The sequence below is a fragment of the Mobula birostris genome, chromosome 6 (assembly GCF_030028105.1).
Source record: "Mobula birostris isolate sMobBir1 chromosome 6, sMobBir1.hap1, whole genome shotgun sequence".
In the NCBI taxonomy this organism is placed as follows: domain Eukaryota; kingdom Metazoa; phylum Chordata; class Chondrichthyes; order Myliobatiformes; family Myliobatidae; genus Mobula; species Mobula birostris.
Genome location: NC_092375.1, coordinates 68902598 through 68927498, shown reverse-complemented (window position 1 = coordinate 68927498; position 24901 = coordinate 68902598). Strand labels below are relative to the sequence as shown.

The 24901-nt window shown below is 41.1% G+C and overlaps 1 pseudogene; it reads left to right on the top strand.

The window, feature by feature from the left end:
• LOC140199812 (ADP-ribosylation factor-like protein 13B) overlaps positions 1–24901 on the top strand; it is a 72925-nt pseudogene that overhangs the window by 46404 nt on the left and 1620 nt on the right.

Genomic DNA, 24901 nt, shown 5'->3' with positions numbered 1-24901 from the left:
TTAAGAGGAGATTTGATGGAGGTATACAACACTGATGGGTATAAATAGGGTAAATGCAAGCAGGCTTTTTAAATCGAGGTTGGGTGGGACTACAACTAGAGGTCATGGCTTAAGGGTGAAAGGTGTAAAGCTTAAGGGGAACATGAGGGAAACTTCTTCACTGGAATGAGCTGCCAGCACAGGTGGTGCATGTAAGCTCGATCTCAATGTTTAAGAGAAGTTCAGATACATACATTGATGGTAGGAGTACCTATAGTCCCAGTGCAGGTCGAAAGAAATTGGCAGTTTAAATGGTTTGGCATGGACTATATGCGCTGAAGGGCCTGTTTCTGTACTGTATTTTTCTATGACTCAAGAAATCCAAAGTGGAGAAATTGTCTTTAATATCAGAGTTAAATTGAGTGGTAACACAGCAATAACCTTGCACTCAGTACCAGTAAGACCAAGGAATTGATTGTGGACTTCAGGAAGGGGAAGTGAGGAGAACACACACCAGTCCTCATTGAGGGATCAGAAGTGGAAAGTGTGAGCAGTTTCAAGACCCTGGATGTCAACATTGTTGAGGATCCATCCTGGACCCAACATATTGATGCCATTACAAAGAAGGCACAACAGCAGCTGTATTTCGTTAGGAGTTTGTGGAGAATTGGTGTGTCACCAAAGACAATTGCAAACTTTTACAGATGTATCATGAAGAACATTCTAACGAGTTGTATCATCATCTGATATGGAAAGGGCCACTGCTCAAGATTAGAAAAAGCTGCAGGAAGTTGTAAACTCAGCTGGCGCTATCATGGGTCCTAGCCTCTCCAGCATCCAGGATACCTTCAAAAGGTAAAGTCTCAGAGAGGCAGCATCCATCATTAAGGACTCCCTTCACGTTGGACATTCCCTCTCCTCATTGCTAAAATCGAGGAGGAAGTACAGGAGCTGGAAGACATGCATTCAATGTTTTGAGGAACAGCTTCTTCCACTCTGCTATCAGATTTTTGAATGGACAATGGACCCATGCACACTAAATCAGTATGGTTTTTTAAGTCACTTTTTAGCACTACTTATTTAATTTTTTATATGTACTTATTGTAATTTATAGTTTTTATGTATTACACTGCACTGCTGCCACAAAACAACAAATCTCGCAACAAGTGCCAGTGACGTTGAACCTGATTTTGCTTCTAGTTCTATTTCTCTTTAAATGCAAAAGCTTTGAAATTGATTAGATAGGCTAGAATGCGCCTTTAAAGTAACGTTGAACCGATTGTTACTTGCACATAAAAAGGGACTGCAGTTTTGAACATAGAGCATTGAACAATACAGACAGTATAGGCCCATGGACCATGATGTTTTCCCAACCTTTTAACCTACTCTAAGATCAGTCTAGCCCCTTCCTTTCACATAGTGCTCCATTTTTCTTTCATTCTTGTGCCTATCTAAGAGTTTCTAATGTATCTGCCTCTACCACAATCCCTGGCAGTGTGTTTCATGTACTTACCACTCTGTGTTTTTTAAATAACGCAATCTCTGACATCCCCTATACTTTCCTCCAATCATCTTAAAATCTTGGCCTGTCCTATTAGCTATTTCCACATTTTTTGTGGGGGGGGAGGCACTAGCTGTCCACTTTAACTATGCGTCCTATGAAGTTAAACATCCCCATCAAACCTCCTCTCGTTCTTCTTTGCTGCAAAGAGAAAAGCCCTAGCACACTCAACCTTTCCACATAGGGCATGCTCTCTAATCCAGGCAGCATCCTTGTAAATGTCATATCCTGCCTTTAATGAGGTGACCAACATTGAAACAATACTTCAAGGGTGGTCTAACCAGAGTTTTATAGAGCTGCAACAGTACCTTCTTGCTCTTGAACGCAAACCACTGACTTATGAAGACCAACACACCACATGGTGTCTTAACCATTCTCTCAACATGCGTGACAACTTTGAGGGATCTCTCGATATTGACACCAAGATCCTTCTGTTCCTCCATACTGCTAAGAATCCTGCCACTAGTCCTGCACTCTGCCTTCAGCTTTGACTTTCCAAAGTTTATCATTCACATTTTTCCGGATTGTACTCCATCTAGCACTTCTCAGCCCAGCTCTGCATCCTATTAATGTCCTAGTAACCTACAACAGCTTTCTACACTGTGCACAGTGCTACCAATCTTTGTGTTGTCGGCACCTTTCTAACCCACCCTTCCACTTCCTCATCTAAGTCATTTATAAATATCACAAAGCATGTGAGTCCCAGAACTGATTACTGTGGAACATTAGTCATGGACTTCCAGGCAGAATACACCCCCTCAACTATCACCTTATGCCTTCTGTGAGCAAGCCAATTCTGAATCCACACAGTCAAGATTCCCTGGATCCAATGCCTCCTGAATGAGCCTGCCTAAGGGAAACTTGTCAAATTCCTTCTTAAAATTCATTTATGTTGATACTGTATCCACCGTTCTACCTTCATTGTCACTTCCTTGAAGAATTTAGTCTGGCTTGTGAGGCAGGACCTGCTGCCACCCGCACCCCCCACAAAGCCATGCCTGCTATCCCTAATCGGGCTATGTTTATTCAAATGGTTGTAAATCCTGTTTCTAAGAATCCTCTCCAATAGTTTGCTTACCACTGAAGTAAGGCTGACTGGTCTATAATTCCCAGGATAATCCCGATTGCTTTTCTTTTACAAAGGAATAGCAGTTGCCTTCCTCTGGTACCACTACTCGTGTGGCCTGTGTGCAAGCAAAGATCATCACTAAAAGCACATAATCTCTTCCGTCGCTTTCCGTAGTAACCAGGTTTTGTTCCCTGATAGGCTGAAAGCTATTCTTGCTTTGACTGACAGAACATGGAGACATCTTCATGAATCCCCACAATTCCTGGTGACCCTGTGATCTTAAGTCTCTTGAGGCCGATGTGAGACCATCCTTTCGGTGGGGGGGGGGGGGGTCAATTTACAGAAAGCATCTGGTCCAGACAGCGTAACTGGCCAAGTACTGAAGGCTTGTGCAAGTCTCATTACAAAACTACCTCAGATTGCCAAAGTAAGAGATTGGACATCTTCAACTTCTCACTTCAGCAATCTGAGGTACCCACCTACTTCAAGCAGGAATCAATCATAATATTGCTCAGGAAGAACATGGCAACTTGCCGCAATGACTACTATCCTGTATCACCTACATCCGCTGTGATGATCTGCTTCGAGAGGTCAGTCATGAAGCATATCAAATCTTGCCTGAGGAGTGACCTGGATCCATTACAGTTTGCCTACAGTCACAACCGATCAACCAGAGATGCCATTTCATTGGTTCATCACTCAATTCTGGAACACATGGACAATGAATATGCACATGTCAGGATGCTCTTCATTGACTACAGCTCAGTATCCAACATTGTCGTCCCCAATGAAATTCATCACTAAGCTCCATGATCCTGGTAGCTCCCTGTGCAACCGGATCCTTAATTTCCTTACTAGTCGACCCCAATTGTGCAGATTGGCAACATCATCTCAACACTCACAACACGCTGGAGGAACTCAGCAGGTTGGGCAGCATCCGTGGAAACAATGAGTCGACGTTTCAGGCCAGAGCCCTTCGTCAGGACTGTAGAGGGAAGGGGCATAGGCCCTCTCCAGTCCTGACGAAGGGTTCCGGCCCAAAACGTCGACTCGTCGTTTCCACGGATGCTGCCCGACCTGCTGAGTTCCTCCAGCGTGTTGTGAGTGTTGCTTTGATCCCAGCATCTGCAGATTATTTTGTGTTGTGTTGGCAACATCATCTCCTGCATGCTCACCATCAGCACAGATGCATGTTAGGGCTGTGTGCTTCGCCCTCTGCTCTACTCGTTTTACACTATGATTGTGTCACTAAGTGCAGCTCCAATGGCGTATTTAAGTTTGCTCACAACAGCACAGTTGTTGGTCGAATCAAAGGTACTGATGAATCAGCATGTAGGAGGGAGATGGAGAATCTGGTTGAATGGTGCCTCAGCAACCATCTCTCGTTCAAAATTAGCAAAACCAAAAAGCTGATTATCGAGCAGGAAGGAGCCAGAGGTCCATGAGACATCCCTCATTGGAGAATGAAGCTGGAGAGGGTCAGTTGCTTTAAATTCTTTTGCACTAACATATCAGAGCATCTATCCTGGGTCTTCATATAGAAGGTGTAACAACACCTCTACTTAGAAGTTTGTGTAGATTTGGCATGACACCAAGAACTTTGACTAACTTCTGTAGATGATCAGTGATGAGTATCCTAACTGGTTGCATCAGAGTGTGGTATGGAAAAACCAATGCTCAGTTTGATATGCTTCTAGTGGTAATACAAAGTATAATTCTGGAAAGCTCTGGAAGTTTCTTTGCGTTACTTGAATTATGACATTCATGAGTTCTTGTATTAACTGGTCATTCTTGATCGGGGCAACAGACACAAAATGTTGGAGGAACTCAGCAGTCCAGGCAGCATCTATGGGAAAAAAAGTACAGCCGACATTTCAGGCCGGAACCGTTTTACAGGACTGGAGAAAAAAAGATGGGGGAGGCAAGAGAGAAACACAAGGTGATAGGTGAAACCAGGAGGGGGAAGGATGAAGTAAAGAGCTGGGAAGTTGAAAGAGATACAGGGCTGGAGAAGGGGGAGTCTGATAGGAGAGGACAGAAGGCCATGGAAGAAAGAAAAGGGGGAGGAGCACCAGAGGGAGGCGATGAGGTGAGAGAGGGAAAAGGGGATGGGGAATGGTGAAGGTGAGGGGCCATTACTGGAAGTTTAAGAAATTGATGTTCATGCCATCAGATTGGAGGTTGCCATGACAGAATATAAGGTGTTGTTCCTCCACCTTGAGTGTGGCCTCATCGCCATAGTAGAGGATTGACGTATCAGAATGGGAAGTGGAATTAAAATGGGTGGCCACTGGGAGATCCTGCTTCTTCTGGTGGACTGAGCATAGGTGCTCGGTGAAGTGGTCTCTCAATCTACGTTGGGGTTTCACCGATTATATATGCAGCCACACCAGGAGCACTGGGCACAGTATATGACCCCAAAAGACTCACAGGTGAAGTGTCGCCTCACCTGGAAGGACTATTTGGTGCCCTAAATGGTAGTGATCCTTTGGTGTAGGGGCAGGTGTAGCACTTATTCCCCTTGCATGCTCAGGTTGGGAGGAATCAGTGGAGACATTCGCTGATCTTCCTTACAGGCTTCGATCAAAGTTTTCTGTTCTGCCTGTTGCACAGAGGTACCAGGAGCCATGCTTCCCGATGCCAGCATTCCAGTTTCAGAAACAACAAGGCAGGATGGCACAACCGTGGTTAACAAGGGAAGTCAAAGCCAACGTAAAAGCAAAAGAGCTGGCATAGAATAGAGCAAAAAAATAGTGGGAAGATAGTGGATTAGGAAGCTTTTGAAAATCTGCAGAAGGCAACTAAAAATGCCATAGAAACCATAGAAACTACAGCACAGAAACAGGCCTTTTGGCCCTTCTTGGCTGTGCTGAACCATTTTCTGCCTAGTCCCACTGACCTGCACACGGACAGTATCCCTCCATACACCTCCCATCCATGTACCTGTCCAATTTATTCTTAAATGTTAAAAAAGAACCCACATTTACCACCTCGTCTGGCAGCTCATTTCATACTCCCACCACTCTCTGTGTGAAGAAGCCACCCCTAATCTTACCTTTAAACTTTTCCCCTCTCACCCTAAACCCATGTCCTCTGGTTTTTTTCTCCCCTTGCCTCAGTGGAAAAAGCCTGCTTGCATTCACTCTGTCTATACCCATCATAATTTTATATACCTCTATCAAATCTCCCCTAAATGGTAGTGATCCTTTGGTGTAGGGGCAGGTGTAGCACTTATTCCCCTTGCATGCAAAAAGGAGCAAAAAGATGAAATATGAAGGTACACTATCCAATAATGTCAAAGAGGATGCCAAATGTTTTAACATTAGTAAAAGAGGCGAGAGTAGATACTAGACTGCTGGAAAAAGATGCTGGAGATGTAATAAGTACTTTGCACCAGTACTCACTGTGAGAAGACACTTAGCAGTATGTCAGAAGTTTGAGAATGTCAGGGAAAAAGTGAGTGTGGTTGCTATTACTAGGGAGAAGGGGCTTGGGAAGCTGAAAGGTCTAAAGGTAGTTGAGTCACTTGGACCAGATGGATTACACGCGAGGGTTCTGAAAAATGTAGTTGAAGGGATTGTGGAGGCATTATTAATGATATTTCAAAAATCACTATATTCTGACATTGTTCTGGAGGACTGGAAAATTGCAAATGTCACCCCACTCTTCCAAGAAATGAGGGAGGCAGAAGAAAGGGAATTATAGGCCAGTTAGCCTGACGTCAGTGGTTGGGAGATGTTGGAGTTGATTGTTAAAGATGCTGTTTCGAGGTACATGGAGGCACACACTTACTCATCAGTGCACAGAATCAGATGATTGGAGTAACAATCAACAGCACACTGTCGGTCTCCATGTTCTGAGTTGAGACTGCCATTACGTGTTTCTTGTTGACATACAGGATAAATGTTTACCTGTATCAGGGATACAATACAGATGCAGAACAGAATGTCACCTTTAAAGTTTGAAACACTGAGTTGCTCTTAACTAAGAGTTTGAGGACTTGCTGTCCTTCAGCAGACTTGAGTAGTTAAGCAATTGTTGATGGATCTGTCACTGACTGGTCAATGTATTGATTTACATTGGTTTCCTCTTCAGTCCTACGTGTCTTCACTCCTTTGGTCTTCATTGGAGCAAGCTGTGACATAGCTGTCAATGTTATTGTTCCATCACTGTCATTCTCCGTTGAGTCGGTCAGGGCTACTATAGCGTTTTTGTCACGTCCATCCTGTAATTCCTCAGAGTTCAGGTGGTGTCACTGTCTCTGGAGTCTGTCTGATATTAGGTGTAATTCTCAAGAGTTTGGATGGTGGTGCTGTATGGGGAGACTCAATTGTTCAATGTGAATTTTCATTCCTTGGACGGAGCTTCAGAAGTAGGTGTTTCCTAGGGCGGAGCACTAGCAGTAGCATCACTGGCAGGACCACCCACTTGAAGTCGTGGCTGCACTTTTTGCATTTCATTTTATTTTGCTTCTGAGCTCGGCAGAATACACTTCAATTGAATTACTACGGAAGTAATTATTTATTGTTACATATTGTTCATAAATAGAAACTATTCTACATAATTCACAAACCACTTCATTAATTGTTGTGTTCACTTTAAGAGATGGTGTCTGACATAATGATGTTAGTGTAAGGCAACTGCTTTTGGTTTTGTTCGTAATGGAAGTAAAGGGTTGCGGCTTTCAAGCTCATAAAATGACTCATGTTTTATTCACAAAATCCTACAAGTGTATTGCTACTTTGCTTGTTCAGTTAATGCACTGATTTGCTTTTCATGCTTTATAACTGTCTTTATCATGCTGTTTCTGTAGTTTATAGCAAGGTTCGCATTTCTTTTGATTAGTAAAAGACCTTACTTGTCCTGTTATCTCTTTGAATCGCTTCCACATTTGATCATACTGACCATGCGGTTTTATCTCTAAATCAGTAGCAGGTGTTTTCTGGATTTTATCCCGTGCTTTCATGGTATCATTTAGGAGCTATGTTTCATTAGATTCAATATTGATCATATATTCCGTCCAGTTTCTCGCATTAAACTTAACAAATGGAATGTTTTATTCATGTAGGAGCTCAAACGCTCAAATATCTGTTCCCATGTAACTGGAGATTGTGTAGTTGGTTTTTCGACTTCGGACGTTGCTTTAATTCGATCTTAATTTGTACGCTCTTTTTATTATTTGGTGATCGTGAAGTATTTATAGTATTACAGCCAAAATTTTAATAAATTGTCCTGCAACCCAAGTTTATTTTTTTCTCTTAATGCTCTGCCAGCTTGTAAGTATGTAAATTCTCTCATGCACTCTGCTGACCTGTGCAAATTTATTATCTGTTTATCTGTGCTCCACTGCTTGTATAAATTTCATTTTTTGACAGTCTATCAGCTTGCATATTTAATCCACACTCTACCAGTTTTGCACGCGGATCTACCGAGCTGCATTTCTTTAAAAGAGCAGTGTAGCAGTCCTCACTCCTAACACCCATCCGATGATGTTGAAGTCAGAACTAATTCTCTCTCAGATAATTTGGAACATAAAGAGGAAATTCTTACCGCTTTTGTTTAGGCGTTGACAATTTCACTTTTGGCTTTGATTGTTGCAAGTTCTAAATCTCCACAACCGTGCTGCTGACTTCGCCACTTGTTGGATTTTGATGATTAAATCCAAGGTTCTTTCAGAAGTTAGAAAATGGGGGCAAAACTTGTTCCTTCACGATCATTTTATTAACTGTTGAAAGAAACAGGAGCAGGAGCTAGAAGAAGAAGTCTTAAATTCAAGAAGTTTAAGACGGCGCTGCTTTGTGTTCAGCTGTTTTATACCTTCGGATAAGGAAAAATCCATTTAAATCTATAGATAAGATTTAACCAATTAGAAAGCAGCTATGCAATACTGGTAGTGCCATGTTAACCAATGAGTATGCACTTATGTAAGTAATTTCAGAGCAAAGAAATATACAGAGCTTTCTAGAATTATACTTTGTATTTTAATTGTTAGAATGCAAAGAAAGATACAATTATAGGCTAATCTAGAATTAAACTGTCGGATGCAACAATATTTAAAAAAGAATCAAAATTAAAGAACAGCCCTGAGACATCTCAATTTCCTACCTTGTTCTGAAAATGAATTGTCTTTATAATGTACAGTGCTTGACGTAAGAGAAAAATATATTCTATTGCAGATTTCAAAATTACTTGAAATATGAAACTCAAATAAAATCAGTGTTTTGGAGAAGCATGATGATGCTTTTGGGCTGCGTAGCACAATCCTTGCTGATTTTATTTGATGCAAATGATACACCTCACTGCCTGTTTCAGTGTTTTCTTGTACGTGTGACAAATAAAGCTAATTTCTTTTTTCTTTCTATTTAAATATCTACCAGCTTTATGCACAAAAAATGCTTTGCATCAACTTACCATGAATCTTAAACACAATAAATTCTGCAGATGCTGTAAATCCAAAGCAACACACACAAAATACTGGTCAGGCAGCATCTATGGAAATGCATGAACCGTTGACATTTCAGGCTGAGACCCTTCTTGAGGATGGGAAATGCAGAGGTGGGGTAGGGTGGAAGAGATGACAAAATAAAAAGGTAGGGAGAGGGGAAGGATAGCAGGAAGGTGATAGGTGAAGCCAAGTGGGTAGGAAAAGTAAAGAAAGGGAGAGGAAGGAATCTGATGGGAGAGAGGTGGACATAGGAGAAAGGGTAGGAGGAGGGGACCCAGGTAGAGGTGATAGGCAGGGAAGGTGAGCAAAGGGGCCAGAGTGGGGAACAATCAGGTTGGAGGCTATGCAGATGGAATATAAGGTGTTGCTCCTGCAACCCGAGGGTGGCCTTATCGTGGCATGGACAGCTGCTCAGATGCTAGCAGAGGTTTTTTTTAAAATTATGCTCATAGCTAAAATGCAAAAATATGTGCTAAAATGCAAAAATAGAAACATGTCTAAATTTGTGTATAACATTTCCTTTGAAGCCTAATTGCTGAGATTATTATACACAGTTGAAGTCAGAAGTTTACATACATCTTAGCCAAATACATTTAGACTCAATTTTTCACAATTCCTGGCATTTAATCCTAGAAAACATTCCCTGTCTCAGCTCAGTTAGGATCACTACTTTATTTTAAGAATGTGAAATGTCAGAATAATAATAGAGAGAATGATTTATTTCAGCTTTTATTTCTTTCATCACTTTCCCAGTGGGTCAGAAGTTTACAAACACTTTGTTAGTATTTGGTAGCATTGCCTTTAAGTTGTTTAACTTGGGTCAAACGCTTTGGGGTAGCCTTCCACAAGCCTCTCACAGTAATTTGCTGGGATTTTGTCCCATTCCTCCAGACAGAACTGGTGTAACTGAGTCAGGTTACAGTTTGTAGGCCTCCTTGCTTGCACACACTTTTTCAGTTCTGCCCACAAATTTTTTGTGGCCAGCTAAGAGTCTTTCAATTCTTGTTTGGGGGATTTTTGCCCATTCTTCCTTGCAAAAGGCTTCTAGTTCTGTGAGATTCTTGGGTCGTCTTGTATGCACTGCTCTTTTGATGATGTTTCCTTCCTTTCATGCCCTTTTTTCTCCAAACATACCTTTGTCCATTGTGGCCAAAATTCAGCGTCAGAAGTTTACAAAGGAACATCTAAAACAAGCCTAATACATGCTGGAAACAAGTCCTGTGGACTGATGAAGTTAAAATAGAACCTTTTGGCTGCAATGAGCAAAGGTATGTTTGGAGAAAAAAGGGTGCAGAATTTCATGCAAAGTACACCTCTCCAACTGTTAAGCACGGGGATGGATCGGTCATGCTTTGGGCTTGTGTTGCAGCCAGTGGCACGGGGAACATTTCACTGGTAGAGGGAAGAATTAATTCAATTAAATACCAGCAAATTCTGGAAACAAACATCACACCATCTGTAAAAAAGCTGACGATGAAAAGAGGATGGCTTGTGCAACGGGGTAATGAACCTAAACACACCTCACAATCCATAATGGATGACCTCAAGAGGCGCAAGTTGAAGGTTTTGCCTTGGCCCTCACCGTCCCCCGACCTAAACATCATCAAAAATCTGTGGATAGACCTCAAAAGAGCAGTGCATGCAAAACGGCCCAAGAATCTCACGACCCTAGAAGCCTTTTGCAAGGAAGAATGGGTGAAGATCCCCCAAACAAGAATTGAAAGACTCTTAACTGGCTACAAAAAGCATTTACAAGCTGTGATACTTGCCAAAGGGGGTGTTACTAAGTACTCACCATGCAGGGTGCCCAAACTTTTGCTTCGGGCCCTTTTCCATTTTTGTTATTTTGAAACTGTAAAAGATGGAAATAAAAAAAAGTAATCTTGCTTAAAATATTAAAGAAATCTGTCATCTTTAACTTCATGGCTTTTGGAAATCAGGTCATGTTTTACTGGCGTAGCTATTCACAGTAACAAATGTTGACCAGGGGTGCTCAAACTTTTGCATGCCACTGTATATGAACTAATGACTGTCTAATCCCTTTAAAGACTAATCTTCCTTCAAGAAATGTGAAAAATATGAGATCACCCTAGAGCATCCCAGGAAGTTCAGTTGCAAATGCCCAAATGATAATTTAGCCCATTTTCTAAGTGTCCAATAATTCACCAAGTATGTTATTACTATTGGTAAAATGAACAGTTAAATTGAAATATAATCAATGCTTTGTCTATTTTAGATTGGCAAACAAACAAGATTGTGTTGGTGCTTTAGGAGAGGCTGAACTCATAGAGCGCCTTTCATTGGAGAAGTTGGTCAATGAAAATAAAAGCTGCTGCAAAATTGTAAGTACCTGTGCAGTCAATGACTTCAATAAAAATCCTTTCCATTCTTCTTCACTGTTAAAGCCGTTGTGTTATCACAGTGATTTTTTTCTTTCCTCTCTATCATCTTAATGTCTTTCCTGAACGAAGGTAATAAAGTCTAAAGAGAACATATTATTGATTTTTATGGGTTTATATTGTATTTCCCAGCTCACAAATGTAGATCTCATTATTACACTTCGTGATTTGTGTTTCTGAGCTACTAATTGTTACTGCTACTATATTTGCACTCAGTATTTGTTCCCATTCATATCGTCTGAATGGAAACAATACCTCAACACCGTCAACATTGATATTTAATTTGCTTACTTTAATATTTAAATATAACTTAATATCTAATAAGACCAGATTTTGTATTCCCATCAATATTTTGGTACATGAAGCTGCAGAAAGATTTGGCAGTAGTTACTTTCTAAAAATTACATCAATAGCAGCCTTCATTTATGGATTTTTGTTCAATTTCCAGGTTAAGCAGGCATGACGTATATATTCTCTTTTATTAAAATCCTAATGTATTTTTTTAATGCTCAAAGAAAGATTAGGACTTCTTGAATAGTATATTACTAAACATGCAAAGGAAAATATATCTTAGATCTGGTCCCATTTAACGAGCCTGTTAACATTAACTACCTCATAGTTCAGGATCCTTTGGAAAGAGTGAACACAGTTTGGTTGAATATCCCATTCATTTGGAAGGTACAATAGTTCAAACTGTGGTTGGCATCTGACTGTCTCGAAGGACAATGGGTGATGATCAAGATCACAAGCCTGGACGGAAGGTATGGAGATCCTGAGATGCCCAGTGTCAAGATCCCTCTGTCTGCTTCACCAGTGTAATCCACCAGCTTGGCTGCAGGAGCTGCTGTAAGGATGTTCAATGGTGTCCAGCTGTCTTAGGCACTCCACTCTGGATTTGCTGTCTGAGTTCACTTCCGTCGTCGTCGCCTCTCCTGAGGCTGCTCACAATGTAGTGGAGCTACTTACCCATAGCTGGGGATCTGGTTCACAAGCACCAGGGCGTGTCTACACACCAGTGCGTCAGCGTGCTGCATGTGCAGGGACCAGATCTCCTCCCTGTCTTCTGTAGTTCAGCCTTTGTCTGAAAGGAGTCCGTTTCTGTGTGACGCCAGTGAGGGGGCAGTACATGAGGCTTGCTGTTGGAGAGGCCGTATACTGGCAGGGAGAGACTTGCGAAATGGAGAGGTGGATGTGCAAGTCTGCTAGCCAGCAGTAGAAGCTAAAGTGAGAGCCGCAAGCACTATCCACCACACTACCACACTAGATACATCACAACAACCATTTTCAATCTAAAACCCATGTATTATAACTAAGTAGTGGGCATGTGGCCAAGTGGTTAAGGCATTCGACTAGCGACCTGAAGGTCGTGAGTTCGAGCCCCAGCCGAGGCGGCGTGTTGTGTCCTTGAGCAAGGCACTTAACCACACGGTGCTCTGCGACGACACTAATGCCAAGCTATATGGGTCCTAATGCCCTTCCCTTGGACAACATCGGTGTCGTGGGGAGGGGAGACTTGCAGCATGGGCAACTGCTGGTCTTCCTTACAACCTTGCCCAGGCCTGCGCCCTGGACAGTGAAGACTTTCCAGGTGCAGATCCATGGTCTCGCAGGACTAACGGATGCCTGAGTCAGGGTGGGTTGGTTCGTGTACACATACCATATGTGGGAAATTTGTGGAAGAGTGGAAATCAGATTTTTTCACAGTGCTCAAGAAAATTATATTCTAGTTAAAAGCAAGAACAGTTAGTGTGGGTTGAGCCAAATGGTAGGTAGTGTAGCAGTTAGCGTAATGCTATGACAGAGCCAGCGATCTGGTGTCAATTCCGCCGACGTCTGAAGGAGTTTGTGTGTCTTCCTCATGACCTTGTGGGTTTCCTCCCATATTCCAAAGACATTCTGGTTAATAGATTAATTGGTCACACGTGTCTAATTGGATATTGTGGGCTCTTTGGGCTGGAAGGACCTGTTACCAGGCTGTATCTCAAAAAAAAGAATCCGCTAAGCAAGCAATAAGACAATATAGATTTTGAGAGTAAATTAAAATTTAAAAAAGTATTTTTTTTTTGGAATTATGTAAAGTGAATGTAGGCTCCTTGGAAGATGAGAAGGCAAATTAATAGTGGGTAATGTGGAGATGGCTGAGGCTTTGAATGACTATATTGTGTCACTTTTCACGATGGAGGACATCTCAAATATGGCAAAGAGAGATATAATGCTCATCATCCCTCTGCAATTGAACCTTGGACTTTCTGACTAACAGACCCCAATCAGTTAAGTTAGACAACCTCTCCTCCTCCACTCTCACCATGAACACCGGCGTGCCTCAAGGCTGTGTGCTGAGCTCTCTTCTGTACTCCCTTTTCACCTATGACTGCGTTCCTGTACATGGTTCTAAATCCATCATCAAGTTTGCAGACAACACCACGGTGGTTGGCCTGATCAGAGGGGATGACGAGACGGCCTACAGGGATGAGGTCCAGCACCTGGCCGCGTGGTGTGCCAACAACAACCCGGCCCTTAACACCCAGAAGAGCAAGGAAATCATAGTGGACTTCAGGCATGCTAGGGGCCAGACTCACATCACGTCTACATCTACATCAACGGAGCTGTAGTGGAGCGTGTATCAAGCTTCAAATTCCTTGGTGTCCACATTTCCGAGGATCTCACCTGGTCCCTGAACTCCTCCATCCTGATCAAAAAGGCGCAATAGCGCCTATATTTCTTGCGGAGCAGCAAGAAAGCTCACCTCTGTCCCAGGAGACTGACGGACTTTTACCACTGTACCATTGAGAGCATACTCACCAACTGTATCTCAGTGTGGTGTGCCAATTGTCCCGTATCAGACCGCAAAGCACTCCAGCATGTGGTGAAAACTGCCCAGCGGATTATCGGCACCCGATTCCCCACCATTGAGAACATCTACCTTAAGCGCTGCCTGAGCAGGGCGAAAAGCATTATCAAGGATGCATCTCACCCTAACCATGGACTTTTTACTCTCATCCCATCTGGTAGGCGCTACAGGAGCCTCCGCTCCCGCACCAGCAGGCTGAGGAAGTGCTTCTTCCCTGAGGCTGTGACCCTGCTGAACCTCACATCACAGCGCTCAGCAGTGTTGCACCCATATTGTACTGTCTCAGTACTTTTATATTTGTGTGCTGCAGCAGTTACTTTTTATTCGCAGTTATTTTGTATATAACACTATTCTTTGCATTTCTGGTTAGATGCTAACTGCATTTCATTGGCTTTGCGTCTGTACTCGGCACAATGACAATAAAGTTGAATCTAATCTAATGGGTGCAATGGCAGGTGAAGACCTCGATACAGTCGTTAATACTAAAGAGGTAGTGCTGCACAAACTAGTGGCCTTAGAAGTAGGTCGGGCCCCTGGTCCTGATGGAATGCATACCAGGGTACTGAAAGAAATGGCATAAATTATAGTAGAAGTGTTTCTGATAATCTACTAAAATTATCTGGACTCTGGGCAGGTCCTGGCAGATTGGAAGACACTGAATGTCAACTACTGTTTTTTTAAAAAAAAGGATATAGGCAAAAGGCAGTTAACTATAGGCCAGTTAGCTTAACATCTGTAGTCAGCAAAATGCTTTAAGCTATCACTAAGGAAGAAATGGTGAGATGACTGGATAGTGGCGGTTTCCTCAGGAAGCACAAGTCCTGTTTGCCAAACATACTGGAGTTCTTTGAGGGTATAATAAGTGCAGTGGATGGATGTTCTATACTTGGATTTTCAGACGCGTTTGATATGATGTGGTAGAAAAGACTTACGAAGTTGAAGAAAGCCATAAGAAGAGTATTGGTTAACTAATAAGAGACATACAGTTGGGATAAATAGGTTTCTCTGGTGAACAGTGTGCTGCAGGGATTGGTGCTGGGCCCGCAGCTGTTCACAATATACAAAGTGTTTGTACATTAACCATTTGGAAGAGGGGACCAAATGCAGTGTTTGCCGATGAACTATATAGAGTGGGAAAACTAAATTGTGCAGAGGATGTGAAGAGTCTGCAGAGGTATATAAGTGAATGGAGCAGAGTTGATCAGATGGAGTACAATGCTGGGAAATGCAAAGTCACCCACTTTAGAAGGAAAAATTGGAAGATGGGATTTTTTTAATGGTGAAAGATTGCAGCATGCTAATGTGCAGAGGTTCTAGGGAGTGCTTGTGTATGAATCACAAAAGATTGGTTTGCAGATACAACAGGTTAACAAGAAGGCAATGTTGTCCTTTATTGCAAGAGGAATTGAATTTAAGAGCGGAGAGATCATGCTGCAACTATACAGGGTACTACGGAGGTCACAGCTGAAGTACTGCATGTGGCTCTGGTCTCCTGACTTGAGAAAGTATATACCAGCTTTGAAGGTGATGTGGAGGAGATTCACCAGGATAATGCCAGAGATGATGGGGTTAGCCTACAAGAAAAGATGCAGTTGCCTGGGACTATATTCACTCGAATTCAGAACAATGAGTAGAGGGAATCTTTTAAGCACATATAAAATTGTGAAAGGGATGGAAGCAGAAAATTTGCTTCCATTGGTAGGTAGAACTAGAACTGGGGGACTATAGCCTCAATATTTTGGGGATTAGATATAGGACTGAGATGAGGAGGAATTGCGTTTTCCACAGAGGATTGAATCTATGGAAATCTCTGCCCTGGGAAGCAGTTGAGGCTTAAAATTATTTAATTGGCTTATTAAAGTTCTTTCTATGATGTGTATTAATCACTATCACAGAACTTCTTCTCAAAGCTAAAGGTTTTGTCTCCCTTAGTCACCTAATACACTCAGATGTATTATTGACATACATTCAGCGGCCACCTTATTGGGTACCTCTTGTATCTCATAAAGTGGCGCTGAAGGTATGTCCATCGTCTTCTGCTGTTGTAGCCCATCCACTTTGAGGTTCGATGTGCTGTGTGCTCAGAGATGCTCTTCTTCTCACCCCCATTGTAATGCGATGTTATCTGAATTACTGTTGCCTTCCTGTCAGCTTGAACCAGTCTGGCTATTCTCCTCTGACTTCTCTCATTAATAAGGCAGTTTTGCCCACAGAACTGCTGCTCGCTAGTTTTTTGTTTTTGTTTTTTGCATCATTCTCTGTAAACTCTAAGGCAGGGGTCCCCAACCTTTCTCGTACTACGGACCGGCCGAGTGGGGGGAGGGGGGAGGGTTGCCAACGTACAAGAGTAGCAGTCAAATACATCGGGTTACCCCGAGAAAGACTATAATGACCATGAAGCCTTGCGCGGGCACCAGTGCGCATGCGTTTACGTGCCGCTTTCTTAAAAATTGTTTTTGCCGATTCTGTTGGCGGCGGTGGCGTATTAATCACGACCGGAATATAGGCGATAAGTGGCTAATACACTCAATTTCGTTTCTAAAAGGGTTTATCTAATGAATTTAATATTAAACACACAGCACATATTTTCCTCGCATGAATATAGCGATAAGACAAATATCAGGGGAGGACAGGGGAGCTTGAAGTGTTGAACAAACTTCCAGTAGAAGTGGTAGAGGCAGGTTCGATATTATCATTTAAAGAAGAATTGGATGGGTATATGGACAGGAAAGGAAAGGAGGGTTATGGGCTGAGTGCAGGTTGATGGGACTAGGTGAGAGTAGCGTTCGGCACGGACTAGAAGGGGCGAGATCGCCTGTTTCCATGCTGTAATTGTTCCATAGTTATATAAGTCACTTATAATAGCATCATAACATTTTAAGTAACGTTTGGATATCAAACACACAGCGCATATTTTCCCTGTATGAACATATAAAATCATTTCAACACACCAATATCGCTGAATCAGTGGGAGCCCTGGGCTTGTTTCCTTGCAACAAGACGGTCCCATCGAGGGGTGATGGGAGACAGCGATACTCGAAGGGGGTTCCTTATGTCCAGTCTATTCCGCAATTTAGTTTTCGGTGCATTCATTGCAGAGATATGTTGGAAATGGAAGCAACGTTTTCAGTGCTTTCCTGACTATCTCAGGATATTTAGCCTTGACTTTGATCCGGAATGCCGGTAGAGATGTTATGTCAAACATACTTTTCAGCCCGCCGTCATTTGCAAGCTCATGGAGTTGATCTCCTTCCCGCGCTGACATGGATGACGTGCGGGTAATGATCTCGCGTGCATTCAAGCTCAACAGTGGACGTGACAGGGAATGAGGAAAGGTGCCGCTGACTCCTATCACCAAATCATATCGTTTCCTCGCGGCCCGGTAGCGCAAGCCTTGCGGCCCGGTGGTTGAGGACCGCTGCTCTAGGGAATGCTGTGTGTTTAAGAATCCAGATCAGCAGTTTCTGAGATACTCAAAACACTCCATCTGGCACCAACAATCATTCCACAGTCAGTCATTTCAATCACATTTCTTCCCCATTCTGATAATTTTTTTCTGAACAACTGAACCTCTTGACAATGTCTATGGTTTTGTGCATTTGTTGACATATGATTGCCTGATTCGATATTTGCATTAACAAGCAGGGGTACCAAATAAAGTGGCCACTGAGTATATAATTCAAAAACATGAGATAACTCAATATAAAAAAGAAATGGGAATAGGCTATGTGGTCCCTCAAGAATATTGATCTTCTACCACAAGCAGAAATCTAAATATCTGTGTTATTCTTATTTTTGAATACAGTGAGCCTCTGCAGCCCTCTGTGTTAGAGACTTGCAAAGCATCCTCTGACTGAAGAAATTTCTCCTCATTCCAATCCTATGTTTGAAATTTTGACACTTAGTTCCAAACTCTAGCTATTGGGAAATGTTTTCCATAATCAAGCACGCAGACAGTTCAGTACTTTGCAATAAGGTCAAACTGCAGATGACAGAGGCCTTGCTTACTTGATCTCTCAGCATACAGCAATGAATCTTCACTGCATACATCCTAAGTACTTCCATGTTTTTAAGGAGTCATAGAGCAATACAGCACAGAAACTGGCCCTTCAGCCCAATAAGTCTATGTCAACTACAGTACCACCTAGTCCCAATTTCCTGCATTCCCCTCAAAACTTTGTCCTATGGTACCCATCTCCTTCTGATAAAAACATTTTTTCCCCCTTCCCTCTTCTATTTCCCTACATCTTATCACCTGCCTAGCCACCCCCCACCCCCGAGTACCTTCCTCCATCCCTTTCTCCTATGGTCTATTCTCTTCTCCTTATCAGATTCCTTCTTCTCCAGCCCTTTACCTTTCCTACCCATGTGGCTTCACCTATCAGATCCTAGCTATCTTCCTTCCCCTCCCCACCTTTTTATTCTGTCGTCTTCCCCCTTCCTTTACAGTCCTGAAGAAGGATTTTGCCTGTTATGTTGACTGTTTATTCATTTCCATAGATGCTACCTGACATGCTGAGTTCCTCTAGCATTTTATGTGTGATGCTTAATATACCTAAATATATCAAGCATACTTTCTTCAGCCAATGATTGGTGTGTCAAGGCTGACCTGGATGGGAAAAGCAGTTTCCCGGTGCAAATAGCTTTCACCACATTGCGTCCAAATATAATCATTTGGTCTGACACCAGTAGAGAAGTGGTTATTGGTTAATTCACAGTCCCCTGGGAAGACAACATCGATGAAGCCCATGAGCGCAAGTTAACCAAGTATGCAGAATTAAGATCAGAGTGCAGAGACAGAGGGTGGAAGGTCTCATGCTATCCATTCAAAGTAGGTTGCCGTGGCTTTATGGTGTTCACTTTCCAGAAGTGGCCGTGTGACCTTGACTTCACTAGAAGAAAGATCAAGTCAACCAGCAGGGGTGTAGCTGAGGCAGCAGAGACAGGATCATCATGGGTGTGGACCAAGTATGTCCAGAGGGGCAGATAGTCAGACAGTGTATACATCTTTTGCAAACCCTTCAGTAGTTGCATGGACACCTGAAGAGCAGACTATCTGTTGGATGGAAGCGACCAACAACTCTGATAGAGGCATATGCCAAGTTTTTAAGCTCACCAGTGGGAGGTGGTGCTTTAGCATTGCTGGCCCACCACCTTGAGGGAGTCTTGACCATAAGCGGGCCGAAACTCCTGAAGACAGGTGGCAAGTCAACTGATGATCCCACTGGTGATAGCACAGGACAGTTAACATCTTAGTCCAAGTGTATTTTCAATTCAATACCTGCTGCTATTCTTGTTGTCAGTTTGCAGAATGCCTGTTGTGTCATAGTTAACCTTTGCAGCCTTTGCACCCATGCAGTACTGCTACTTCCAACCTTGCAGCGGCAAAGACATTGTTTGACATCCACCGTCCCAGTTGCATATTTAAATGATCTTTTCCAGACCCCAAATTCTATTGAAACCAAACCTCAGAATCACACAATTCAAGATGACCGCTGAAGCGATGTGTAACTGTCTCAGAGACATGTTTCATTGAGATGTTTATTTTATATGTTTCTGCCATAAATTCATAAGTATTTGAGTTCATAGCTGTAAAAACGATTAAAAATGTAATAAATAAGATATTAAAAGGGTAACATTCATAAAAAAAATTGTTTAAAACATATTACCTTAAAATATTGTTTGATTAAGAATTTTGTGCTTTTTATATAAGGTTTTATTTACTGTAGAGCGTAATGGGTCACATGACCAGAGTTTAATAAGAGCATGACTGTGGCATTATGGGTCAGAACCAACATGGAGGCAGAGAAAGACTTATGGTCCTAAAATAATCTTATTCTGCATGTGCTCTAAGAGGTGCACACGGTAATTGCTTTTTTAAAATTTGTTTTCTATTGTGCATAATGTTGTTGATATGCCTTTACATGGACAGTGTGCTACATTTTCAGTGATTTTATTTGATTTCAGCACACTTCTGTTTTGCTGACGCGTTGAGCCTGTTTATCGGCAGACACTAACTTGAGAGACTTTAAAAGACTGAGAGATATATGTTTCAAACCCTTTATGTCTTTTATTTTCTTGTAGTTTTCACGGTGTCTGCTGAAGAAAGAGAGAAATAAAAATAAATCTTCAAGGACATCTGTAGGTTGCGTGGCCATTATTTCATGGGACTGGTGCACTTGCACTATGGGAACTGTACATTCTCCTCTGGTTGCAGTCAAATCCGAGAGGCTTCTACACAATTCTAATAATTCCTCTTATCACTAGTGTTAAACAACTGTGCATCCCAAGCTTTGTCACAGAATCCTAGAAACTAATGAAGGATAATTCAGTTCATTGAACTCATGCTTTCAAAGCAGTGAAAGAATATAAACAATTATGTCAACCTTACAGTTGTCAAATACATCACAAAGTTATGGAACTTGATTTCCGGACAATGTTGAAACAGCAGTTTCTTCAAATGATCTGTTTCTATTGCAGATTCTGTCTGCTTAAATGCAAATGGAAAATGCATCTCAACACGTGTTGTCCTTTTTAGTGAAGTAGTAATTGTTCACTGAGCATATTTTTTTCCCATTTATATCAATAGCAACCATGTTCTGCTGTTTGGGGATATGGAAAAACATTGGACAAGGCAATTAAGAAAGGCCTTAATTGGCTTTTGGTTACCATAGCAAAGGATTATGATAACCTTCAAGAACGGGTTGAAAGAGATACAATGGTGCAGAAGGCACGGGAAGACCAAGAGAAATGAGAACGTGCAGAAAGAGTACGAAAAATCCAAGAGGAGAGGTAAAAGATCAAACAGTTATGCTTGCCTTACTTAAAAATTTCTAATCTTCAACATTATGACTTTTGAAACATTTCTTTCAAGCTCTTTGAAATTTCCCCAGCTTATCATTTTTTAAAATTGCTATTACCTTCTTTCAGTTACTCTGTCTTTGGGACATCTGTTCTCAAGGTGAGACTTTCCATTCCAGAACATCTGAGATTTCTCTTTCTTTCAAAGAATGGGGTTTTCCTTTCATCACTCGAAGAGTGCCTAGGAACATATCCAGTGAAGAGTTAATCAATCCTGGGACAGCCTTGATTCATGTGTAATCCACATTCTGCTTCCCTGGTGTGGTGCAGCCAGATTTTAAAATCCTTTAGATGTTTTGCTGGCATTGAGGCTTTAAATATTGCTTCTGAAACTGAGCCGTGTGTGTTGTCACTACACTCACTCAGTACCATTTGCCAGGATGTTGAAAATGCTGTGTTTATGTTCTGTTTTCAAAGTGGTTCTGCTAGTTGGACTGCAGGATACTTTTGTTCTGCTGCCCACTGGCGGTCCCCTTTGTTTCTAGTCCATTAAGATGTCAAAATTCAACCTTTACATTTCTAAAAATTATGGAAAAGCTCAAGTGTAAATAATATGCATTGAGCAATACTTAAAGAAAAAATATTTATTAATATAACCAATGTACAGTTCACATGAATCTGGGTCACATTTAGAGTCCTTATTTTAATGCCTAGTGCACAAAATTCTTATATTCTAAAAGGCATTGATTCTATTAAATGCAATCACAGTCACACAAGTATCTCTCTGGCAGGGTGGGGGGGTGGGGTTTGAATTTGCCATATTTACCATTCTGGCCTATAAATGACTGACTAGTTCCACACTATCGTTGTTAACTCATAAATCCCACTATCATGTCAGGAGCAGTTGTGTCTCACAGCTGAAGACAATGAAATATGGGTATAAAGCTAACACAAACACTTATCAGGAATTAATTTTCAAAATCTAATCACTGAAGGCAAAAACAATTCACAGGAAAATCACAATCAGTTTTATTATCACCGACATGTGACGTGAAATTTGTTAACCTAGCAGCAGCAGTTCACTGCAATACATAAATGTAGCAGAGAGAGAGAAAAAAAATAATAAATAAAATAAAACAAATAGACAAGTAAATCAGTTACATATATTGAATAGGTTGTTAAAAAATGTGCAAAAACAGAAATACTGTATATTAAAAAAGAGTGAGGTAGTGTTCAAAGCTTCAAAGTCCAGTTAGGAATCGGATGGCAGAGGGGAAGAAGCTGTTCCTGAATCGCTGAGTGTGAGCCTTCAGGCTTCTGTATCTCCTACCTGATGACCTTGATATTATTTAAACATTCATGTCTTTGCAGAGAACTGAAAGAAAGGGAAGATGCTAAAAGAGATGGACACCTGTTAAATCAAGATGACAGTGATGAACCAGATCCACAAACAAACCCCTTTCAACCACTACCCAAGGTCACTTCTGTGGTGGGTATTGGTGCATCTGCTCAAAATCCTCCTGTCAACTTCTAAGGGTATCCCATTTAAGTGTTCAATTTTAAAATAAACATCAGCTTGTAATGTCTAACTGTAGTTAACGTTAATGTAATCTGATAATTTTAATCTCGTGGTGTCTGTGGCATAATGTAGTTAAAAGTTTGTAGTAAAGACTGACTTCACCTTTGGCACTTATTGTTTGTTATTCCGTTTCTTCCAGTTCTTATTCTCTCCTGACTTCTTGTTCTCTAGTTTGTTTACCTGGCAGTATTTTTGTGTTATTTCTATTTTTCAGACAGGTACAAAGTAATTGTTAATTCCTCTGCTATTCCTTATGCTCCTTTCTAAATACTCCTATCTCTGCCTGTAAGGGGCTCAACCTGCCATTACAAGTATTTTCCTTTTTTCTTTCCCCCTCATCCTACAATTTATTTAATGTTCAGACCTTTCTGGTCTTGTATTCTATCTTGCAACTTTTAAACTCGTTTTCATGGTTCAGCATTGTTAATTTCCAAATGCTGTGGTTCCTGAGATCATTTTAACAGCTATTTTAACAGCTTTGTTAGCTTCTTTGGAGTTCATTCTATCTTCATCTCTCTTGTCAACCATGAATGAATCACTTTCCCTGTTGGATTCTGTGCATTGAAAGGATTTTTGTTGTTTATGTTGATGTCAGAATGAAGAGGAAATAGAAGGGCAGAAAGAAAAGAACAATCGAATCCCTAATGGAGACCCTCCACTAAATATTGTAGAACAGGGACCATCTAAGATGGAAAAGAGTACCGGAGATACTGTTCCAAATGATCAGCCACTGAAATTGGGTGCCACTGCAGAAGCAGTAACTGATAAGCTCCAAGTACCTGGATCGCACCAGAAAATGCAAGACTCTGGTAATTAAACAATGTTGCTTGGAAAGTGTAAACAGTGTGTCAAATTCCTGTGCAGTACTATGTTCAGATTTAAAATGGTTGTTATGTATCAATCTTCACATTCAAATGTTCATATTTTGCTGTATATTTACAATTGTGTATTTTAAACAGTGACAGGGAAGAAAAAGTCCAAGAAGTTTCGTATGAAGACAAAGAATATTGTAGAACCAGGCAATGTAGGTGATGCCTCTGGAAATTTAAGGGTACTTCGTTTGGTAAGTAAAAATACTTTCGGTCTGATACACTCACAGGGAAACAATGTATTGACAGTAAACAGGTTGCTTGAAATGAATTGATTACCAAAAGGAACACATGGATTTAAGTAGTGTGTGTGGATTAACATAAATAATTCTTTATCTGTGAAATTAATATAGTTATTTATTAACAAGATTAGTTAGTACATCTTCACCCTTTCTTAGCCGCAGTCCAAAAATCTGATTTCTAATTGTATATATTGCATAATGTTGGGTAGTTCAAATTAACGCAGATCAGGAGAAACCAACCAGTTGCTTTGTGTCTGTTGAACAAGTATGGATGAACAACAGCCACAGTTAAGTGTTTGCTAAAATCTATATAATTGTAATGTAGCAGAACTTTTAAGAAGCAAGTTACTGGTGAGATAGCAATAAAGAAGGAATATGATACTGTACTGTCCAAATGAAGGTCTGAGTCCTTTAATATTGTGATGCAGGATATTCAAAGCCACTTTTTTTCCCCATGTACTTCACCCGATTGTCAATTGAAATTTTATTGCTTGGTGTTTGTAAAATGAAGAAAATTATTTGCAATAGAATAAATGCCACAGACCACTTTTAATGGAAGGTTATGACCTGAAGCATGCTCCCTGACCTGCTTAGTATTTCCAGTACTTTCTGTTTGTATACCCAAGTTCAGGATTGTTCTCTGCTCTGAAATGAAATATTTAACAAAATTAAATCTATATTTGGTCTTCTCAATGTGCATTGACTTGCTAGTTATAGTAGTATTATATTTTCATACTTCATTGGTAGCACTTTATGTAAAGGTAGAATTTTAAGTTTTATCCATTGGCTCTGCTGGTATATCCCATTGTAGACATTATTGAAAGCAGGTTCTACTATAAATGTAGTCAAGAGTTGTACTTGAATGATCCCCTGATAGGGTATTTTGGCAGATCAGCTGAATTCAATGCTTGCAGCAGAGGTACACTTATAAGGTGTAAATTTTTTGGTAAAAGTTATCATAACCTCCAGAAAACTGAACGGAAATAAGGAAAACATAGTATGTTAATAAACAATTAGGAATCGTATTCTCTTGTAGTCTTTCAGGTTACCTAATTGTCCTTGTAATTATTTACAGTGGAACACTACTTGTATGAAAATGAAACATT